Source organism: Gavialis gangeticus, unplaced genomic scaffold (genome assembly GCF_001723915.1).
Source record: "Gavialis gangeticus isolate Ggan-Ray unplaced genomic scaffold, GavGan_comp1, whole genome shotgun sequence".
Lineage (NCBI taxonomy): Eukaryota > Metazoa > Chordata > Crocodylia > Gavialidae > Gavialis > Gavialis gangeticus.
The window spans coordinates 4,982,165-4,990,026 of record NW_017729017.1 but is presented as its reverse complement, the minus strand read 5'-3'; the positions used below and the strand labels follow the sequence as shown (position 1 = coordinate 4,990,026).

At 46.6% G+C, this 7,862-nt stretch overlaps 1 long non-coding RNA gene across 1 annotated transcript; it reads right to left on the bottom strand.

Annotated features, from left to right (window-relative positions):
* Positions 1-1,523: 1,523 nt before the first annotated feature.
* LOC109294614 lies at positions 1,524-6,352 on the bottom strand. Its single transcript, XR_002096583.1, has 2 exons — positions 6,157-6,352; positions 1,524-1,999 (listed from the first exon to the last, which is right to left on the bottom strand). It is a non-coding gene; the product is annotated as an uncharacterized LOC109294614 (long non-coding RNA).
* Positions 6,353-7,862: the final 1,510 nt, after the last annotated feature.

The following is a 7,862-nucleotide window of genomic DNA, read 5'->3' as shown; positions in this document are numbered from 1 at the left end:
ATCGCGGCCCGGCCCCGGCGGAGCCGCGACTCCACCCGCGTGTCGGGCTGGGAGGCCGGAGGGGGAGCAGCCCCCGGGCTGGCAGGCAGGCAGCGGAGCCAAGCTGTGCCCCCACGGCTGTGGGTTTGCAGGAGCGGGGAGCCGGGCGCCAGAGCCAGCAGCAGCGACACGGGCTGCTGTAGGGCACCTTTGCTCCCACGCGACACCGATGTCCCCGCATCTTGCCAGCCTTCCCCGAGCGCAGCTCCACGTCCATCCTCCTGCCCAGGAGGGCGTCAGGCCCCGCCAAGCCCAGTTGACCCGAGGGTTTAACTTAGCTCCGTTTCACCGGGGCCTGGGAAAAGTGTGGAGAGGAGGCAGCTTGCCAAGGGCTCGCATTCGCCAGTGCGGGAGCAGTCTTGCACTTTCCATGAGAGTCAGGTAACCAAATCCCCAGCCTGCATGGCAGCGTCCCGCAGGACAGGCCATAGGTTCCGGTGCTTTGGCAGAAAGCAACTGTCTCATGAATGCCCTTTTGGGGTAAGGGGCTGTCATTTTGCTCTGTGGTTGTGCAGCACAAAGCAGCCCTCCCTAGTCATGGACCAGGTCCCTAAGGTGCTGCCACAATGCAAAAAACCTGCCGCAGCAAAGATAATGCAAGTGGGGAAACTGCTGTATTCACAGACAGGCAAGAAAGGGCTGAGCTCTTTGAATACAAAGCACAGAACAAATGCAGCTAGCTTCGCCCAGCAGACTCCCGAGAGAAACACAAGATCTCCCATGCCATGAGGTTATGCCTTTTCCCTTGTTTCTGTCAATAATCATTGAGAGCTTGGGGTTAGTCTTGCTTTTGTACCAAGGGCTGATCTTAAGGGCCTATTGTTCCCTTAATGCAGTCAGTTCTAGCTGAATGCAGGACTAGGCAGAGCCTGTTAAGTTACTGGATTTCCTTATATGGTTCAGCTGTGTTGTTCTATTATCTGGCATTGTATCTGTCATTGGTTACCATAATGATCTTTAGAAGATTTAAAAATAAAGGAACTGGTAAAGTGAGTTCCAGGAAGGGTCAGCCTAATAAGCTGCCCTCCCTATATATCTTCCAGGTCAGGAAAAAAGTGATCAGTTGCAGCATTTTATTGCTGGTGAACTCAGAGAAGAAAGAAGAAAAGAGTTTGCCAGATTGTATTTGCGGTTCAAATATCTGTCCATGTATATGTAAATCAGGGGTTGGTCTTAGGCTCTTGACAAGTTGCTACCATGGCACTGAATGCCATCAAATCAGAAGAGTCACCTCTACACATCCTTTTTACAGGCTGCACCCCCTGCCAGTAGCACCTGGGTGCATTACTGGAGCGTGCATCATCATGACCAGGCTAAGCCCTGGTTGGGTCTTACAATTTCTGGTGCTACAAACTGGGCCTAAGATTTCCACACAGTGCTGCTCAGCTTCCCCCAGGGGCTTCACATGTGCAAACCTTAGGAAATCTGCCATTTAGCCAAAGGTAGAAAACTGCATCTGTCTTCACCACTGTGGAGTCCTCAGCACATGTTCAACCAAACTGCATTTACTTACTGCTGTACAAATGCTTCCCTGTCTTAGTCACATTGAAGCTTTTTCTTTACAAACAAGGCAGCTCTAGGAGCAAAACAAAAGCTGTGCAGTCTAGTGGATAGATCCAGGGAGCAGAAGCCAAAAGGATTGAGGGCTCTAATCTCCTGCTGAGCTGTACAAACTTAGGTGAGCCCTGCCTCCTTAACAGCAGAAAGTCAGACTCTGCACTGGAGCCAAGCTGGACAGAGGACCTTCATTTACAAATAAAAGACATTTCAGCTTGCTACTCAGATTCCCTCTGCAGTCACAGCTGGATAGATTCTTTACTTCCAGTCCGGAGTGGTCGTGTAGTGTAGTGCACACTGTTAAATAGTTCCTGTGTTTCACCCCAGGGAAGGCTGCAATTCAATGATGAGTGAAGTCATTTGTATGCCACACTCTGCTGACCTTGTAAAGAATGTCTTCATGCTGTAAACACACAATATCATAGCTGCATTCACACATAAGTTCTCAAAAGGAACATTACCTCTACAATAGCATTCCTCTCTTTTAGGCTGTCTAATAGAAAAAGTATGTTTTTTCTACTGAACTGATTGGGATGTTTCACAAACCAAAGAGCAGCTTAGAAATTGTACATGGTAGAGGTGGTTTGGGGTTTTCAGATCAAGCAGAAGGCAGGGTAGATTTACACCCTATAGACTAACTAAATCAGAGACGCATGCACTTTCATAAGCAGTGGATGGCTTCATCAGATGCTATGAAGGGATGAAGCAAGCTGCTGCTAGAAAAGTAGATGCCTCTCTGATTTATTTAGCTGATAAGGTGCAAATCTACCCTGGCTTCTTTCTGCCTTACTTCAGACTACTAACAGGGCTAACTACCTCGCTCTCTCTTCAGATCAATCATTGGATGACCCATCTCAATGATGAATGCAGATTTCTTGCTTATGGCTTCCTAGAATGGACCCGAATGTAGATCTCTGCTAAAGCGATAGGCAGCAGTGTGTAGAACTGAGCAAATGGAGTTTCTCCATTGTTCCTTTCAATCCCTTTTTTCTTTCATTGGGGACAGAACAAGTTGTACTTTCTGTAGTTAAACATGGAGTTGAGAAGAAAAGCTCTTAACTTACGGAAAGGTCCAACCACTCACACACTTAGCTCTAGTAGTCTGAAAACTGGGGAAAACTTTAAAAATAACTCCAGCTGGCACATGATTTATTGATTATACCTCATCATATGATGAAACCTCAGCTAGTTATTCAATAAAAATCAAGACAGCTTTCAAGCATCCTTACCAAGGAAAGCAATGGAGACGGCCAGCTATGAAGCTAGTCAGAATAGGGAGGTCATATGAAATGTCACAGAAATTGTGGGGAAATGATCCAGTTCTGCAAAAAATGTTTTAAAAACTCTAAAATTTTCTATTTTTTTAAATTAAAACCTGAAATCCAAGTCCACTGGAATTTGGTGGGTTTCACTTATTCATCAAAAATATATACAATTTTGAAAAGACATAAAACTTCATTTGTCATCAAAATAGATGCGACCAAAACCAGGGACCAGCATGTAGCCATGAATCTCCTCTGTTCCTAGCCACTCTTGCTTGGCCCCCTAGTGGTAGTTTATCATCACCCAAGCCACAGGGGAGAGTAATTCAACTAACAGCCAGTGCAGTTGGATTGGGAGACCTTTGCTGGGATGGCACATGAAGGTCTCACAACAGCAGCTGACAGGCCAGACATTCGCACCACTGGTAGCAGCACAAAAAGAAACCCCAACTAAACTCCTCCTGGGAGTTTGGTTTTCCTAACTGACCAGTAGAACAGCACCAGAGAGAAATGTGAATGCATCCTCTATCTCCTCCCTGTATGCTGCCTGGAACAAGGCAGATCTGGTCACTGAGATCTTGCCCCTTGTCTTTGGTGGGCACCATGGTGGGCACCAGGGGCTATAAGTTCCAAGAGGTTCTGCCTATACTCTTTGACTAGCTGCCCCCTTCCTCTGCTGCATCTTTAAAGCACCAGAGCCCCAACCACATGGAAGCAGAACAGAGGTGGATAGAGCCAGGAAAGCAGCAGTCCCTGAAGCACCTACTCTGACTTATCTGTCAGAGTGGAAGTCTGTCTGCTCCATTGTCTTGCCCTGCGTTGTACACAGGAAAGGAGTCTGTGGACTTGTCCTGGGTCATCCAAACCAGCACGGGTGCCTGACATGAACAGGCAAATCTGCACTTAAGTATTTAAAACCAAGCTCTGTAGCACTGCTGTTTCTCTCCCTCAGACCAACACAATGTCTTTGACACCAGTGGAATTAGTCCTGATTTATGCCAGTGTAGGCGGGGAATCGAGTTGTGGGTTCCATTAATGTCCTTGTTTTCTTGTGGCTCATGTTACTGTAATTATTTTCCCTTTTCTCATTAAGCTTGTGCAGTCCCTGGGCATGGATCAGAGCCGTGGTTTAGCAGAGATCAAAGATAACTGCTTCCCCTCATAGTGCACTGACTTACATTCACTTCTTCCTGTCTTATTATCATCACTAATTTCCCCGCTAAAAACAATAACCCCTAGCACTTACTAGCTTCCTATCACTATGCAAACCTTCACTAATTAGTCCTTATAATACTCCCATTAGGCAGACACAGCCCTACTGATTAGTTATTATTATAAGAAGTTATTTAACCAAATCTGACAAAACCCAAGGATGGAGTAGATTTGACCCGTGGTTTCATTCTGCTGAGTTCCAGTGTGAGCACACACATCAGGCATGCAGGTCTCAGGTGGCATAAATCAGAGCTGTCATGATTTCATTCAAGTCAGCAGGTCAGCGTGGTGTAGTTGCTATTGATCCCCAAGTGTTAGTACAAGACTGCTCTAGACCCTTGCCAAATGTCATGCCTGGGTGACCCAGCTGTAAACAGGTACCTACTTGTTTGGGCTGGGGAGTCCAAGGCAGCTGGGTATAATGCTATCCTCATCACTGCCTTGTGTACCATTGGTTATAGGCCACTGGCATGCCTCAGTCATGTTAGTCTGATGAACACTTAAACAATGTGCCACCTCCCCAGTGTTTCTGCTACAAATTAGTGCTCCTCCACTGCAGTCTGCTGCTGATTTACACTCACAGAGAATCCTGTTCCACATATCTCAAATGACTTGTACAGGTGAAGATGAAAAGAATTCACAATTCCCTTGGCTGAATCCCAGCTGCTCCTACTTATCTCAGGGGAAGTTGGAGGTGTTCAGTCCCCAGCTAGACTTGAGCCTTTGGCAAGTGGCTTCCCTTCTAGCTAGAAGTTTCTAACACTACCACACATTAGCACAGTTATCGAGCACCATGGTTATCCTCAGGACACACTGGGGAAGGGAGAAGTTGCATTGCTCCTATTATACACCTGGCAGAGCATGGAGCAGTAGGAGAGCTCTCAGCCTCTTCCAATAGGTGACAATCCAGAGGGGAGGTGCTTATAGCCAATACAGCTTCAGCTTCACTCAGCCAGGGAGGTGCTCCAAAAACATACTGTACTAATGCTGGCTGCAGGACAATAGCTCACAGAAATTAGCAAAATATTTCAGAGCACCCAAAAGTCTTTACTCATGAACATCAGCTAGCCAGCAAACCATGCTTTCTCAGACAGCTGCTGTCTCCATCTTGTTACTACATCTCAGCCCATACAGGGGATAGATAAAGCTTGGCCTTTGACATTTCACTCTGTAGGTTTATAGCAGGCAGTTATTTTGGGAACCCTGGCCTTAGCTGTTGGGAGAGTTGATGCTTTGCGATAACAGCCTTTCATGCCTCTTGCTTGTTTATGCAGGGCATGAAAAGCCCCTTTGTGTAACTCAGTGAGCCTGCTGCCAGCTGGGAGCAGCGAGGCACTCACTGCATGGCTCTGATTCCCCATCATCCTTGGCATGGGATGAACTCCACTGTATGTAGCAGAGTGCTGGGCTCTGTAACCAGAGGGTCAAGACCTAGGGAAAAAGATGACAAATTTCTCCTTTCCCTAATTTTTTTCATTTGCTTTCTGCGTTTGGCTCCCTCTGGGCAATGCCACAGACCCATCAGGTGTTGGCAGAGTTGATTTCACCTCCCTGCTCTCATTGTCTGGGATACAAATAGGGAGGGAAACATTTATGTCTGGGCACAAGCCTGCTCCAAGGGGAATTTTAAGCCACTCAAAACTGCATTTCTGTTGCTCATGGGCTTTTTAGAGCCTTACTGTCACAAAAGCTAAATTTGGTGCTTAAGATCAACGAGAGTCTCCCTATGGGCATTTGGAGTCTGAGCCAAGCCTGCTAGTGTCAGTGGGAGCCTAATTTTTGTGAGCTGTGGATCAAGCCTTTAACTTCACCCTAGTATCCTGTGTACTTTTAGTCACTCTGGGGATGGAGGGAGGCAGCAGTTGCTTTCCTCATTCCAGCATCAGCTCTCATTTGTGCTCCCCAATGCGTCACGTCCTTAATTCAAGAATCCAGATGCTCCCAGCCCCTCCCCGTATACAACTTTGATGGGATCTCATTTGTGTCACTTATCTCTATCACACATGAAAAATTGGGGACACTGAGGCTCTATTTGGAGTTTTTTAAATTAACCTTTAGCATGAATGATCTGTGTCATTGTACTTACAGTTACAGGCCTATTCCCTAGGGGGTCCTCTCAAGGTCAAGCGTGTCCCAGCATGGGGTATGGTGGGGAGAAGAAGGTGTCAGCGTGCTCAGGCAAAGGAATGTCGAGTCCAGCAGGAAGAGAAAAGTGAACTGATAACACTCAGCAGCACATTCCTCTTCCAAATCCTTCCTCAGTGCTGCAGGCTCAGAGCCCCTGTGCAAGGAAGTGGAATATTATCAGCTCATTTTATAGAAGGAGAACCTGAGAGACAAGGCAGAGAACTGAGTTGCTTCCAGTAACCTATCAAATTAGCAGTGAGATTATAACTGAGCAAGAAAGCTATTCAGACCAACCCTCTGAGACAGAGTCCAGGTAAAACAGGATCTGTCTTGGGGACTTTGTTACCAGTAACAACATCCCTGTTGTTGCAGTGGCAGGGTGTTGGCAGTGCCCATGTCTCCTCTACTTTCATCTGTGGTGCATTCTTGGTGTCCAGGCACTGTTCCTTGTATTTATGGGTGAAAATTTGAAGTGGTGAATTTGGAGATTCTGTCAGTTAAGGATTGCCTGGGAGTGCTTGGGACTGGACTCGCTGGCACAGGGCACCCTTTCAAGTCCCATGTTCCTAAACTGGAAGTTGCTTTGATTTAGGAAATCTCTCTGAGATATAGGAGGTTTCAGTTGGTGACTAGCTGGGGACATGGGCTCAATGCCCTGCATGAGAATTATAAACAAAACAGCTGCCAAAGGAAACAGTTGTTTCCTTCTCCCGTGATTCACAAGGCAACACAACATGGAGTGTCAGTGGCATGATTCAAAGCTTGGGAGAGGGGTGGGGCTGCTGGGGTCACCAATCTTGCTCCTAAAGCTAAAAGACCAAACCCAACACTGGGACTGAATATTCTTGGAAGCTGAGGCTCAGATCCTCAAAGGTACCTAATTCCCATTGGAGTTACCTTTCCGCACCTGAACCTTAGTTCTTCTCCAGACTGTAACAGTGGGCATCAGGGACACAGAGTAGCAGCATTACCTTAGCTTACTTATCTTCCCATTTTTACCATACTAGGGAAGGCATTTCTTGAGTGTCAGGAGAGGCAGCCTTGAGTGCTTCTAACTCATGGTGACTACAGGTAAGATTCTGACAGTTTAATTAAAGTCCAATATGGGAACACCATGGACCGAGTGAAACAAGGGTCTGACATCAGCAGTGGTTCACAGATAGTGACAGTCGAGATCAACCCAACACCAGTCTCTGGCACTAGAGAGGAAGAAAGTGAGAGAGCTAAGCTCTAATGAATAAATAGGGAACAGAAACTTTCCCACTTTCCTCACTGAAACGAAAGCACCATGGAGTTAAGGTCAGCAAACATGCTTTAGGCCAGAAAAGGTTAATCTGTTCAGACCACTACGCTAGTGTCTGCCCAGGAAGCCTCCTTTGAAATGGCTATCATCTTCAGCTGCCCCACTAACCAGGGATGCTATTTTATTTTTTTGCATACAGCCAAGTTGAACTCTGTCCTAAGAGGCTTTGCCTTGGGAGATAGCAGAGTAGGGTGCTGGCAGGAATGCTGATTTATAAAACTGTGGTGACAGAAGAGGCTATTTTTTGCTTGAGAAATTGACCTTGTGCAGTTTTTTTGCCTGTTGCTTCCAGAGCTATAACTTACCAGTGCATATAGGGTGGAATTGGTAAGAATTTTCCTATTTGGAATGATGGAGGGGGA